At 51.2% G+C, this 16144-nt stretch overlaps 1 pseudogene; it reads right to left on the reverse strand.

Moving 5' to 3' along the window:
• Positions 1-12889: 12889 nt before the first annotated feature.
• Positions 12890-14166, reverse strand: LOC147985523 (uncharacterized; annotated as a pseudogene).
• Between the last annotated feature and the right edge of the window lie 1978 nt (positions 14167-16144).

Consider the following 16144-nt stretch of genomic DNA (forward strand, 5'->3'; position numbering starts at 1 on the left):
ATGGTACGAAACTCATAGGGAAGGAAGTAGGTTTCATTAACTTCAGAAAAATCAAGTATGGTTGTCTTGCTGTACTTTCCATGCCCTTTATCAACAATGTTTGCCTCTTTGGATTTGATGGATTCAGAATATATACTACTTGATTCGGCTTTTTCAACCGAAGCACTTTTAGTTCCCGAATCATCATTCTTTTCGCCGATTATATCAATTGGCAAGGCTTATTTTCTTTGAGCTAATTCCCTATCAATTCCCTCTTGGCGAAGTAGTTGCAACCTATCGCGTAAAGCTTTAACTCCTCTCTCAATTTCAGCCCGCTCTAGATTAGTTTGCCCCCCAATGCTTTTAGAATCTTTCGGCAATGAAGTGTTAGTGTTGCCGAAATTTTGCAATTGTGTATGGGGTGTATAATATGCTGCGGTACTAGGTGGAGGTGTATGCACTGCTGTATAACCATATGCTCTCTCACAAATGATATCAATTGATGAAGTTTCATCTTCCTGCAGAACTCTAGCCTTTATTGCAGCATAATCAGGAAACAACCCCTTTTCATATTGTTCAAGGCAAAGAGCACTAATCCTCTTGTTTTGTCCCAAGCTCTTTTTTAATGCAGCCTCAACCGCTTCTGGAAGGGATTGCTTCGCCAAACTTATAGATTCTTTTGGCAATGATTCATGAGTGTTGCCAAAATTCTTGAAATGTGTAGAGTATGCATTATATGCTATAGTATTTGATGACGACACATGTGTTCCAGTTAAATTTTCACTTATTCGGCTATGACCATGAAGATGCGGGGCCGAATTATGAACATCTACAGTTGCATACGGTGCTGAAAAATTACTAACATGAGGTGTAGCATATGATGATTGAGAGTAACTAACCGAATAGCTAGTAGTAGCATGGCCAATTCTTCCATCCATCGGCAAGGTTGGATTCACATAGTGCAAATTAATTGCCGATGAATAAAAGGGTGAAACACATTCTTGTATGCTACTAGAAATTTTAACATGGGGTGTTTCAAATTGATTAACCAAACCCATCATGTTGTTCATCGGCATATGGATTTGTGGGGTTGCTGATGCATGAGAGTTAGGATACATATGTTGTATGTTGCTAAAATCATAAGAATTTGTAGCATGAAGATTATTTTGCATCGGCCCTTGCACATAATTAGAAGCATGATTGAGAAAACTAGGGCTAGCCGATACATTATGCTCATTAGGGGATCTAGCAACAACATATGAATTATTTGCATCTACATAGGTGAATTGGGTATTCATGTTACCTTTGTAGATTGCAAACCCTAGATGACGATCTCTTCGTAGCAAGAATGGGCTGGAGACCGTTCAAAGCTTTTTCCCCAACGGAGTCTCCAAAAAGTGTGTTCGCACACGAACACGTCACCGAGTACCCTCGATGCCGAGGGTGATGCACCGCAGCTCACGTCGAAGGAGACCCGGCCGGAAACGCAGTACGCAGGCAATCCGGCGGGTACTTTTGCGGACCCGAAACCCCACACGCCCGGGAGGGACCCCGTCTAGACGTGCGATGGCTATGGGCTGCCCTAGGTCGACCTGATCGTCCCTAGGGCCTCGTGGATCGCCGCCCTGCAACAAGAAGAACGAATGAAGAACGAGGAAGAAGAAGAACTAGGGTTAAGGAGAAAAGATAAAAGACAAAAAGTGGTAGATGATTTTGTCGATTGTGTGTTGTTCAATCGGTCGTCACCCCTTAGGTATATAAGAGGCGACTGGACTTCCCATGCAAGGAAAAGTCTTGGATTCATGTTCAAAACCCTAGTCAAATTCGGATTGGTTTTATCCGAACTTTCCAAGACTGTTCGGTTTAAACTGGCTGCACCTTGCGGGTCTTTTTTGTGTTGGTAAACGACCTCGGATGGGAACGAGTCCAAAAGCAATCTTGACCGTTTTGACGAGACGAACAACATTTCTGTTGAAAGTTTTTCGATTCGACACCATCTTATGGGCCAAAACAGTCACACAAAACATCTGTTCCCTTGCGCTACCCATCAGACATGCGTCTAGTAGGGCGCACCACATCTCGCCTCATGACAGGGCTGCACTCCGATTGCTCTAATTTTTGCATATGAACTCGGATTTGGATGGGTTTTCTATCAAAATCAATTGTTTCGACAAGACAAAGACAATCCGTGTAGATCACTTTTCCATACGAGGCAGTCTTGAGTGCATAATCAGCCGAATAGTGTTCTGGATAAAAAATCTCAGAACTTCGAACATAACTTCGGCCTTAGAGATGAGACCGGATGGCTATTGCCCAAATATCAAAGTTTCTCCTTTTGACGATATGGAACTTTCTCACTCTGAGCACTTTTCAATTTGAGGTCTTCTTAATTATGCTTTTGACCATGCCAAAATCTGGTGTCAACACCTAATGGCACAGTATTATCAAGCATAGAAGTAGTTTCATCATAAGCATCATGCATAGCAGAAGTGGCATCATCAATATCACGCGACATATCAGAATCAATAGTAGGTGTAGGTGTCACAAATTTACTCAAAACAGAAGGTGAATCAAGTGCAGAGTTAGACGGCAGTTCCTTACCACCCCTCGTAGTTGAGGGAAAAATCTTGGTTGTTTCATTTTTCAAGTTCCTCATAGTGATCAACAGATATAAATCCCAAGTGACTCAAAGAATAGAGCTATGCTCCCCGGCAACGGTGCCAAAAAATAGTCTTGATAACCCACAAGTATAGGGAATCGCAACCGTTTTCGAGGGTAGAGTATTCAACCCAAATTTATTGATTCTCAAGTACTAACAATTGAGTTGTCAATTCAACCACACCTGAAAGACTTAATATCTGTAGCAAAGCATTTAGTAGCAAAGTAATATGGAAGTAGCGGTACCGGTGGCAAAAGTATCAGAAGTAGTTCTTGTAGTGATTGTAACAATGGCAATGGAAAAGTAACTAGGCAGAGATCAATATGTGAAAAGCTCTTAGGCAATGGATTTGTGATGGATAATTATGTCGGATGCGATTCCTCATGCAAATGTTATAACATAGGGTGACACAGAACTAGCTCCAGTTCATCAATGTAATGTAGGCATGTATTCTGAATATAGTCATACGTGCTTATGGAAAAGAACTTGCATGTCATATTTTGTCCTACCCTCCCGTGGCAGCGGGGTCCTATTGGAAAGTAAGGGATATTAAGGCATGCTTTTAATAGAGTACCAGACCAAAGCATTAACACTTAGTGAATACATGAACTCCTCAAACTATGGTCATCACCGGGAGTGGTCCCGATTATTGTCACTTCGGGGTTACCGGATCATAACACATAGTAGGTGACTATTTACTTGCAAAATAGGATCAAGAACTCACATATATTCATGCAAACATAATAGATTCTAATGAAAAGCATTAAGAATAGCAAAGTCATAGAAACATCAATCTTAGAACATAATGGATACTAGGGATCAAACCCTAACAAAACTAACTCGATTACATGATAAATCTCATCCAACCCATCACCGTCCAGCAAGCCTACGATTGAATTACTCACGCACGGTGGTAAGAATCATGAAATTGGTGATGTCGGAAGGTTGATGACGATGATGGCAACAGATTCCCCACACTGGAGCCCCGAAAGGACTCTAGATCAGCCCTCCCGAGAGAGATTAGGGCTTGGCGACGGCTCTGTATTGTAAAACGCGATGAATCCTTCTCCCAGATTTTTTTCTCCCCGAACGTGAATATATAGAGTTGGAGTTGACGTTGGTGGAGCCTGAAGGGGCAGACGAGGCAGGGGGGCATGCCCTAGGGGGGCGCGCCCTGCACCCTCGTGGACAGGGTGTGGGCCCCTGGTGTTGATTCTTTCGCCAGTTGTTGGTGTACAAAAGTAGGGGCTCTCCTTTTGACCCCTTCACTATTGCACGGGCAGTCAGAGCCACGCACCGTGGCCACACTTAACAGGGCAGAGGAGGGAAGCCGGAGAGAAGACAACGCACAAGACGACCAAGGCAATGCCAACACCGGAAGCACGGGAGGGCAACAGCGCGAGGTGGGCTCCCTCGGCAAGATCCTTGCCGGGGCGGCCCACACAGCCCCGGCAAGAGCCTTGTCGGGGGCAACTTGCCCGATGCCAGCGGAGTGAATCACCCTTGAGCCCACCGGCTCCAACCTAACCAGCTGCGTTAGAACCAGGGCTCGGGAGGCGCATCTATGGTGGCATGCAAATCTTTGTCAAACACATAAATATATGAGTTCAGATGAGGACTAGAATACGGCGACCCTCGGTAGGATCCTAGCCAAGGAAATCCACAAGACCCTTGCCGGGGATGACAGTAACGCCGCGGCAAGACCCTTGCCAGGCCCCCGACAATACCCTTGCCAAGGACATCAACAGGGCCACTGCCAGGCCCGCACCAGCCAAGATCCCGCCGCCGTTCGCATGCAGCTGCCAGCCCAACCAGCTAAGCAGGCACCTGCGTGGCAACATGAAGCTTCCAGGCCAACTCAGCAACCGCCTGTGTGGCGGCATGCAGATCTTCCTAAAGGCCCTACCACCGCGCCACCTCAGTTGCCTGCCTGCCCACATGGCGTTGCATGCATCGCCAGTTTGGGCGCGTGTCGAAGCGAGGCGCAGCGGCGACGGATGGGACGGGCCTCGTTCCCGTCCCCGATAAAGCTAAAGGACACCTAAGCGATGCATTAAATGCGTCTTGTCCTGTAATATGAGCGATAAGCTCGCAGTACTGTAGGCCTTTCCACCTCCTGTGTTCCACTGTGGCAGCCCCTTTCGACTATAAAAGGAGGCCCACGGCGTACTGGAGAGGGATTCGGCTCTTTTGAACTACACAGCCATCGTACCTAGTTCGAAAGCCCTAGAACACTCAATACATCCACCAAAGCATGACTAGGGTTTTACGCGTCCTCGCGGCCCAAACAACCTGTGTGCTTGCTCCTAGACCTGCTCTCCTCACGACCCCATGCCCGCTGTCCATAGAAGGGATCCCAGTGATCCCATAGGTGTCGTTCCCACCGACATCTCTGGCGACACCTATGGGTTCACTGGGACCCGTTCTATAGTCGGTAGGCGCGGGGTCATGAGGAGAGCAGGTCTAGGAGCAAGCACACGGGTCGTTTACCCAGGTTCGGGCCGCGAGGACGCGTAAAACCCTAGTCCTGCTTTGCTGGATGTATTGAGTGTTCTTGGGCTTTCGAACTAGCTACGGTAGTTGTGTAGTTCAAAAGAGCCGAATCCCTCTCCAGTACGCCATGGGACACCTTTTATAGTTGAAAGGGGCTGCCACAGTGGCACACGGGAGGTGGAAAGGCCTACAATACTGTGAGCTTATCGCCCGTATTACAGGACAAGAGGCATTTAATGCATCGCTTAGGTGTCCCTTAGCTTTATCGGAGACGGGAACGAGGCCCGTCCCATCCATCGCCGCTGCGGCTCGCTTCGACACGCACCCAGACTGGCGATGCATCCAACGCCATGTGGGCAGGCAGGCAACTGAGGTGGCGCGCTGGTAGGGCCTTTATGAAGATCTGCATGCCGCCACGATAGGCGCTTGCTGAGTTGGCCTGGAAGCTTCATGTTTCCATGCAGGTGCCTGCTCAGTTGGTTGGGCTAGCAGCTGCATGTGAACGGCGGCGGGATCTGTGCTGGTGCGGGCCTGGCAGTGGCCCTGCTCATGCCCTCGGCAAGGGTCTTGTTGGGGGCCCGACAAGGGTCTTGCCGTGGCGTTGCTGTCATCCCCGACAAGGGTCTTGCCGGGGTCTTGTGGATTTCCTCGGCTAGGATCTTGCCGAGGGTCGCCGTCTTCTAGTCCTCATATGAATTCATATATTTATGAGTTTGACAAAGATTTGCATGCCACCACATAGGCGCCTCCCGAGCCCTGGTTCCAACGCAGCTGGTTAGGTTGGAGCCGGTGGGCTCAAGGGTGATTCACTCCGCTGGCATCGGGCAAGTTGCCCCCGGCAAGGCTCTTGCCGGGGCTGCAGGGGCTGCCCCGGGAAGGATCTTGCCGAGGGAGCCCACCTCGCACTCTTGCCCTCCTGTGCTTCCGATCTTGGTGTTGCCTTGGTCGTCTTGTGCTTTGGCTTCTCTCCAGCTTCCCTCCTCTGCCCTGTTATGTGTGGCCGCGATGCGTGGCTCTGACTGCCCGTGCACAAGTAAAGGGGTCAAAAGGAGAGCCCCGACTTTTGTACACCGACAGGAGCCCCCGGGCCTGGGCCACACATAAGTGTGATGCGTTGTTGGGCTAGGCCCAGAACGGTGCGCGGGCAGGTGGGGCGGACTTTACCGTAGTAATTTCTCGTCCGCTGCGCTTCCCCCACGACCTGCATTGAACATGCGATGTGGGGATCATGCGTGGGGTGGTTCCCGCACGCATGCGTCACATCGTGGTAAAGAGGCGGCTCGCACCTTCCCCGTAAAAGGAGGGAGGCGCAGAGGCACGACCCATTTATTCAGGTGGACTCGGGTAGTGGCCTTCAACGCGCCCGCGCCCCATGATCACGGGGTGGGGAGCGACCGCCTCGCCTGTCCCTTCAATGTTGCGCTCTCTCCATGTGTCCCTCATGCAGGTGGTAGGAGGTGGAGGCGGGAAACCGGGTCGTCGCTGATTGGGGCAGCGGGCCGGTCCTAATTCCACGCGCCCCCGATGACCGGACTGGTCGAGTGGGGCGGCCGAGCCCCGACTCCCCCCCTTTATAAGGATGGGAAGGGGGGCGGCGTTCCACACTCTTCCATCATCCGTCTCCTTCCACCTCTGCTTCTTCCTCCCATCCGCCATGGCGAGAGGAAGCGATGGCTCTTTGACGGTGGCGGCGAGGGTTGCTGCTCGCCAACGCGTTCCTCCTTCCCAAGAGCTCGTGGCGGAGGAACCGGCCACGAGAGGAAGGGGAGGGGGAGAGGTCGAGGCCGTCGTGGCGCCCGGAGGAGAGGAGGACGGGCGGCGCATCGGCCTCGCCACCGCCAGCGATGCCTCCCCCGACGGAGCACCACGTCGGGGACCAGCCCCACGAGTTCTTCATCAGGCTGCGCCGGCCACCATGTCGTCGCCTCCGTCTCCCTACTGCCTTTGCTCGGGAGATGGATCTCGATCCTCCCCAGACCCTTTGGTTGCACATGAAGGGCTGCGGGAATGGCGGCACGCTGGTCGATGTCGACTTCCCTACCCCTCATGTCATGTACCTCCGCCGCAAATAGAAGACTTTCACACGCAACCATAGCCTGACGGCGGGGCTTGTCCTCTACTTAAAGTTAACGGAGGGCAGCCTGCTCTCCGTCAAGGTCTTCGAAGATCTCGAAACTCGCTTGAAGTGCTGCATGGAGAGCTCCTCCGACAATGAAGATTCCTCCTCGCAGACTAAGGCATAGCCTAGTGGTGGGAAGGGGCTGATGCCTTCCCACCCACCCAGGTTCAAGGCATGGTACTTGCAATTTGGGTTTGTTGCACCAATTATACTGTAGGGGGTTCCCTTACAGTCTTTCTATCAAAAAAAAGAAGATTCCTCCTCAAGCGGGAGTGAGGAGGAGGATAGCGACAGCGACGGCGAGGGAGTCAGGCGGCAGGATGCCGACTACGACTTTGACTGACCACGCCGCCCCTCCCTCGGCCACGTGCCTTGCCGAGGGCCATCCTCACCAAGCTCTCCATCGGGGTGCTCCCCGTCACTTCCTTGGGCGGCTGGCGTAGGAGAGCCGGAGAGGGCGAAGAAGGCGGGTGGCGGCCATCAAGTCGGAGTACGCGGGCACCGATTCCTTTGTCACGTATTGCCGACCTGCTGCCTCATCTTCCAGATTTCCTCCCGGCACCAGGACGTTCTCTTGGCGCCTTTTGCTTCTCGCACCTCACCTAGGTGCTCTTTTCGCCCTCGGGCTCTCTTGTTCCACCTTCTGAGGGGAGGGACAAGGAAGCGATTACGTGCATCTTATCTTTTTTTAGTTTGTAAGCTTGCTGGCACTTGTTTATTTTAAGACTTGTTATCCCCTTGCTCATGTTTTTAATTCCGTATGAACTGTACCTGTATGGGATGTTTTTAATGAAAAAGGGTGCTTGCTGGGTTCTTTGTGCGTGAGCGAGGCCCATGCCAAGGATGAAACCTTATTATTTTTAATATAAACATGTCGCCCAGCAACATGCCTTGCCGTCTCCCCACTTCGGTCGACCATTCTCGCGCTCTTGGCGGAGGCAGGGGCGAAGTAGAGTTAGGCCCCTCGTTCATCTCCTTGCCACAGCGTCTTCTACCAAATTCTGACCTAGGAGGTAACTCTTGGGTATAAGAAAGGGGGAGCACGGTGGTTTCAAGGGCATAAACGAGGTTTCATATGTCCCAGTTCTTTACGAAAACACATAACAAGGGGATGGAAGACTTATCTGGACCCGCAGCCCCCGACAACCTTGGTGTGCCGTGGTTGGATCCTTGTATCTTCAGCCCCCGGTAGTCTTGGCTTGCTGGGGCCGGAGCGTCGGTTCGTTCTCTTTTTCCCAAGCGGCTCAGCAGAAGTATCTGCATGCCCTGTGAACCAAAGAGAACAGAAAGACGCAAACTCAACCTCTAGGGTAGGGGTTAGTCGCCGCTAAGCACTATCAACCCTAACCGAGGGAAAGACTTGACCTAGCATGCATGCTATAACTTAGGGCGCCAGCGCTTCGTTTATTTATGCTCAGGGTCTGCGCCTGGCTTTGTACAAAGGTTACATGCCTTGTCGGCAAGGCTCGCACAAAAGGTGGTTCGCCGGGAGGCCCGGCAACCGCGCCTTATGGGTAGAACTTGCGAAGATGTTCGATGTTCTAGGAATTGCTTACTGGGACAACATCTTCGTTCTCCAGGCAGATTGCGCCGGGCCTGGTGACTCGTATTACTCGATAAGGGCCTTCCCACTTTGGCGTCAACTTGTTGGAATTCTTGGCCGACTGAACGCGCCGAAGAACAAGGTCGCCTTCCTCAAAGCTTCGGGCATGGACCTTGCGGCTATGGTAGTAGCGCAGGGCTTGCTGGTAGCGTGCTGCTCTCACAGCCGACCAAAGATGATCTTCCTCAAGGAGCGTTGCGTCATCTTGCCGCAATCGCTCTTGCTCAAGCTCATCATAAGCGAGCACTCGAGGTGACCCGTATATGATTTTCATGGGATGAACTGCTTCGGCCCCGTATACGAGGGCAAAGGGTGTCTGGCCGGTGGCTCGATTTGGCGTCGTCCTGATCGACCAAAGAACCGTCGTCAACTCATCAATCTAGCGCCATCTACTTCCGTGCAGCTTGTCAAAAGTCTTTGTTCTCAGTCCTCGTAGTACTTCAGCATTTGCCCTCTCCGCCTGGCCGTTGCTCCGTGGGTGTGCCACGGAAGCAAAATAGACCTTGCTGCCGAGGTCTTGGGTGTACTGCATGATGGCGTGGCTTGTGAACTGCGTGCCGTTCTCAGTGATGACTCTGTTTGGCACACCAAAACGGCATACTAGTCCCTTGAAGAACTTGACGGGTGACTGTGATGTCACCTTCCTTACTGCTTCCACTTCTGGCTACATTGTGAACTTGCCGATTGCAATGTACAAGTACTCAAAGCCCCCCGACAGCACGGGGGAAGGGGCCCAGTATGTCGAGCTCCCAAACCAAAAACGGCCAGGAGAGAGGAATTGTTTGACCGACTTGAGCTTGTTGATGAAGCTTCTTTGAATGGAACTGGCATGCTTCACACCTGGCTACTAGTGTCGTTGCATCCTGGAGGGCAGTGGGCCAAAAGAAGCCTTGGCGGAATGCTTTGTCAGCAAGGGCCCTCGACCCTATGTGGGAGCCACATATGCCTCCATGTATCTCTGCCAATATCTCCAGTCCTTCCTCCTAGGGGATGCACTTCAATTTCATATCGTTCGGTCTTTTTCTGTACAGGACGTCATCGACGAACTGGTACAAGGCAGACTGACGGGCTACTTTTTCCACTTTTTCCTGCTCTTCAGGAAGTTCCCCTGTCTAGAGGAAACGAAAAGTATGTTGTGGCCATGCCGGAGCCTGGGGCTCGACGGCAAGGACCAAAGGCATTTCTTCCGCCATGGGGGCGGCCGTCTCTACGGCCAGGGCTTGGCGCCGTGCCTGAGCTAGCTGCCCCTTGGCAGGCTCGGAATCTGCGGCAACACTCTTGCCGGCGGCCCCTGGGGGCTCGGCGGGAAGGTACTTGTTGGGGCCCGATTTCCTCCGCTTGTTCCGCTCCGTTGACGGTTCGACGGATGGTTGAGTTAGTCAAAGCAAAAAGGTACCTGGTTCCACAGGTAACTTGAATGCAGCGTGCTTTGATAGGTAGTCAACGATGTTTTTCTCCGCTCGGGGAACGTGCTCTGCTTGAATACCGTTGAAGGGCTCCTCCAGCTTCCTTACCTCATCTACGTAGGCCTCCATCAACGAACTCTAGTAATGTTTGTTGACCTGTCTAACAACAAGCTGCAAATCACCCCTGACGATGAGCTTCTTCACCCCGAGGTCTGCCGCGATCCTAAGACCGGCGAGCAGCCCCTTGTACTCAGCAGTGTTGTTTGTGGACATCTCCCTGGGAAAGTGCATCTAGATCACATACTTGAGGTTCTCTCCGGTGGGTGCGACAAGCAGCACACCAGCACCGGCGCCTTGCAGTGACAAAGCCCCATCAAAGTACATGATCCAGTCGCGACTTGCCTCCTTGCCGAGGAGAGCGGTCTCCAGGATTTCCTCGTCGGGCGTTGAGGTCCATTCTGCAATGAACTCTGCCAAGACCGTGCTCTAGATTGTCGAAGTCCTTTCAAACTTCAACCCAAAGCTTGACAACTCCAAGGCCCACTCCACAATCCTTCCGGTCGCATCTGGGTTATGCAGTATCCGTTGCAACGGGAGGTGGGTGATGATAGTAATCTCGTGGGCTTGGAAGTAATGATGCAGCTTCCTCGAGACCATAAGGAGGCCGAAGAGCAATTTCTGCACACCGGAGACCCTTGACCTGGCCCCCTGCAAGAGGGAGCTGACAAAGTAAACAGGGTGCTGCATCATCTTCTTCTTCTGCACCACTTCACTTAGCTGCGCGGGTCCTGCCGGGGGAATCTCTGACTTGCCATCCGCTGGTCCTGCCGCTGCCACTGCCTCTTCGTCGACCTCTCTCTGCGCCACTAGTGCGGTGCTGACCACTTGATTCGTTGTCGCTAGATATAGCAGCAACCACTACTAGGAAAATGCTAATTAGTAGTGCACCCGTTTTGGCCATTAATAGCGCACTACAGGTGCGTCACTATTAACACGCCACTAGTAATAAGTACTAATGGCACACCCCTGGTGCGCCACTAGTATCCCAGATAATAGTGGCGCACCTGGCAGTGCGCCATTAATATGTCCCTTGGTGCTCCATTACTATGCCTCCTGGGGGGCCATATTTACCTTGTGCTCTGGGTTACTAATGGCGCACTTCTAGATAATGCGCCACTAGTATGTTTATTGCAGTGCGCCAATAAAGTGCAGTATGGTGCGCCACTAGTATGAATATTAGGAAAAAAAATCTTTTCTGATATTTGCACAGGTTACAAAATATATTACTGCACAGAATATAGACAGCACAACAAATAAACAACAGATTTATCGAATACAATAGAAGATTAGTCTCCGAATACAATTCATCATATTAGTCTCCGAATTCAAAAGACCGAACAAAGTTAGAACATTACAAGTCTCGAGACCACGAGTAGCGAGTTTGTCTTCACATTACAAGTCGATATTGATCATCTAAACTACCGTCACATAGAACAGAGCTGCGGTCATCACGATGAGCATCATCGCGATGAAACTGGTCTTCATCCGGTTCCTCCTCCGCTCCCTCCTATCTCCTGCTAGATAGCGCGCGTATCTAGCTTCCGCCTCCGCCCTAGTGGTGTACCCTTTGTAACTGTTACCGCTGAAATGGTAAACCTATCTCTGACACTCCTCCCAGTCGCCGTAGACTCCGGGAACCTTACCCTTGTACACGACATACGACGGCATCTCTATGCACTAGACAAACAAAACGTTAGTAGCAATTCACAGACAATACATAAGCAATATATAAGTATGCAACAAATGGATCGGAAGAGAAAAGCAACACATTAATAGTACGATTCATGGTCCTACTAATAAATAGCATCGATTACATATAAGTTGAACGACTGTCGAAACCAAAGAGACATACAAGTTCATTAAAGTTTAATTACAACATGTTCTAATCGATATTCCAGAACTACATAGCATCACTACTTTCGACTCAACTCTGGGACCAGAGCGTGGATGAAGCCGCCGTCTTTCGTGATGGTCATGAAATCGCGATCGTTGTCAGCCTGCATTTGTAGCATTGTTTCTATTTCACTATTGGACCGTTGATATCTGAGGTAGAACTGCCCCGAGGTATGAAGGACATCTTGATGGATGATTTCCGCAAACTCCGACTGGATGCGAAACAATTCTTGTCTGAGGTTCGCGTCCTAGATTGCCAACAAGCATGCGGCCAAATCTTTGAGACTATTTGGTAGCAGAAGGTGATTATGGTCCCGTACGATCGCCCGCATGTGATGGAGGGCGTAGTAGGCATCCTTCTGACCGCCAGGCGGCTGCTTGACACAGGGGAACGTCGTTACGTGGGTGAACATGTGCTTGTCGTACCTAAAAATTGGCCTCGTGAAGGTGCCTCCAGATTTGGCGTAGCCGGGGAGAACATCATCAAGAACTTTCTTGATATTTGCGTAGTCTTTATTCGACTGACGGTCTGAGTCGAAATACGTGGCCATGGAATAGTTCGGGCTTAAGAGGATGAGTGTGCAACGTGTGTCACTGCACAAAACATGGAATGTTAGAGAAAAAAAGAACGATCAAAATCTAAGAAATCATACGTTACGGGGCGGTGAGGGGATGACTTACTCGGGAAAGTAATGCACAAGGAAGTTATCCTTATCTGGGTTCGCCAAAATGATGCCTTCGAGGTATGAACTCGCGACTTGCCGGTCCCGAGCGCTGCCCAAGAGCTTGGCACGCATGTAGAATGGGTCGACTATCACGATGTCTGGGGTCTTGTCTCTAATGATCCGCATCTCCATACTTAGCGAAAATAGCCGAATGATGGTGTAGTGCAGCGGATGAAGATTAAACATAGCGAAGATGTCATCAAACCACAGGACGATCATATCCCCGATGGCTCTATCGACAAAGCCCTTGCCCTCTGGCACCTTGGCCATGAAAACCGGGTATGCCACATCATTCTCGGAGAGACGCCGCTTCTCCAAAGAAAGAACACTGTCATGCAGACTCCGCATATCACCAGTTGCAGCATTGAGCATATTAGTCGGTAGCATCGGCCTACCCGCCACATGCACCCTCCTCGAGATATCCTTAGATGAAGGTGGCCCATCCTGAGCACGGATCGTACTCGGTGTCGGCTGGCTCGCACCCTTGTTATTCTTTCTTTTCCGTCCCTTCTTCTTCTGCTGTAATGGGATCGAATTCTCCTCAGAGACCACCTTCTTGAGTGCGTTGGGGCTGATAATATTTCGCACCTCGGCTATCTGAGGCTCGGTGAAGGCGGCAGCTGGAGGCGTCTCTTGAGAACTGAACGCCAGACGACGCCTGTTGCAATTGGGTTTCTCCGCGGTACCAGCTAGATCGCGGTCGTCTTTTGAAGGGTTGGGTTCTTGAGAAGGAGGACCCAAGAATTCGTCACCGTACCCATGTTCGTTGAAGTACTTATCGACCCTGGTAAATGTACCGTCGTCGTAGTCCAGATCATGTGACATATGCATGTCTGGATCGGCCATATGTTCGTCGTCGTCGTCCGATAGCGTTGCGGCAGTCTTGCCATGGCTTGGCGCTGGCACGACTGGCGGTGTTGTCTGTGGGGTGGTGTCCCCCGCCCCCAAACGAATCTGGCTCTTCGGCCAAAGCATGGACCAGCTTATGCAGGCGCTGAGGGTCATCACATCATCTTCGTCGGCCTAGGGGGTCGATACGGAGGTAACAAGTCGTCGTAGCCCCGCAGCACCCGGACCAGTTGAACCCTATACACGTTGGGTGGCATCGGATTATCGTGGAACAGGAGGTTGCCCGGTTGAAAGATTCTGGCCTTGGTGACATCGATCAACTCGCCGTCCACGAAATGCAGGAGAGTGCATGGAACGTCGGCGGCGCCCCGCGAAAACATGTAGGGCGTCAGGGATGCCCAGTCAAAGTCAAGGAGATGAAGTCATCGGCCGAGAGGCTTAGTTACCATGATGGCGTCGAGCTTGGCTAATGTCAAGGCACTGCCAATGATGGGCGTGCAAGCGACGGAGGGGCCACTTGCTGCCGAGGTGCCGGCCGGCATATTCTTCCCACACCCGGGTGCATTAAGCTCCAATGCCAGCACCAACGCTGGAGACGCCAATGGTGCCGCCGACGCGTTGTGCGAGTTGCTTCCCGTGAAGCTAGGAATCGGGGGCGGCCCCTGTTAGCCGCCCGCAATCCACGCCTGCAGCCCCTCAAGCAAGGTAGGCATAATGGTGGTGATCGTCGCTCCCAGTTGGTCTCGCACTTGCTCTTCGACTATCTCCGGAATCCACACCACTTGTGCCTTGAGTTCTTGAACCTCGCGCTCCTGGCTTTCCGAGCTGGTCTTTCTCTCCTTTCGCCCAGCGGTATAGTATTCCGACCATTTCATGGACAAGCCTTTGCCGGCCACACGACCAGCTGACGTCGGCTTACTGAGCTTATCCTTGTGTTTCATTATGTTCAACGCCCTATTTAAAGTGGTGTCCAAAGGGGAGCTCTGAGACGACCCCGCGCTACTGCTTTCAGTTTCCTATGGAAGGAACGTGAACCATTTAGAAAATTGGCTTCATTAATTAGACTGCAACCATATGGAGCTAATTATGGCGGGGTGTATTCCTTACCAGAACAAGCTCAAGCGCCTTGGTCTTCGGATCCGTGGTAAGCTCCTTGTTTACCGGGTCAATCTTGTACGGGGCCCTGACATAGTTCCTTGTCTTCTTGTCACGGTATTTATCAAAGAGGGGCGGTAGGCCTTGCTCGGCACGCTCCGCGTCCTCCTTGTTCCATATAGGTTCCGCCACTCTGTAACCACCGGGACCGAGTTTGTGGACCCCTAAGTTCAAGTCCCGCATATCTTTCCCCCACTGACTTGATTCCGTGGTTGCGTTGCTCTCGCACTTGATCTTGAACTCCAGGTAGTCAGCTTCGCTGATCGAAGGATTTGTATCCTTGATATTCTCATAACTATCACCTTTTTCAATCCTTCTCTTCACCGCGGCTCTCCAAGTAGCCAGGGCCGTGCTCATCTTTGTGTGGGCGGCACTGTTCACTTTATTCCCTGAGAGGCATGTGTTTGCGAAGTCACCGGGGAACTTGTATCGTTCGTGCAGCTTCGTGAAGAGGAGGTTGCGCAAATTCCCTTGGTCACGATGCCTTAGGTTCTCGGTGTTGATCGAGATGGTGCTCTGGAGAATGCACCCGAGCTGTCCCACATACCCCTTGACTAATTCTTTGGGCGGTGTTGGCTGCCCAATGGAGGACACTTCAGTAAATTCCTCCTTGACGGTGCCGAGCATGTTCGGGCGCCGGTTCCTTCCGTTGCCTCTTCGGTTGGCTGCCAACTGTGCGTGCGCTGCCATCATCAGTGGTGGCATCCTCGGCGGCACCATCAGTGGTGTCATCCCCGATGCCACTAGGGGTTGTGTAGTCGGGATCGTTGTCTTTCGCGACGTCCTCGTAGCGGTGAGGTTCTTCCTCCATCTCCTGGGACAGCTCCTAGAATTGCTTGCTCGAACCGCTGGCCTCATCGTTGTGGGCCATGTTTCTCTCTAAATAGGAAAAAAGTTTGGTCAAAAAGTTGGTTATTGTCAAGGAACAAGATCTCTAAGTTGACCAAATAACCTAATTCTCGAGGAATGTCGCCAAAAAGTTGGTTATTGTCAAGGAACAAGATCTCTAAGTTGACCAAATAACCTAATTCTTGAGGAATGTCGCCAAAAACTTGGTTATTGTCAAGGAACAAGATCTCTAAGTTGACCAAATAAACTAATTCTCGAGGAATGTCGCCAAAAAGTTGGTTATTGTCAAGGAACAATTGAGAGATTTTTGTGATATTGCCTAGGTGTTTTGGGATGGAGCCTGTTAGTGTGTTG

Source organism: Triticum urartu, chromosome 2A (genome assembly GCF_056163025.1).
Source record: "Triticum urartu cultivar PI428250 chromosome 2A, HENAU_Tu73, whole genome shotgun sequence".
Taxonomy (NCBI): Eukaryota; Viridiplantae; Streptophyta; class Magnoliopsida; order Poales; family Poaceae; genus Triticum; species Triticum urartu.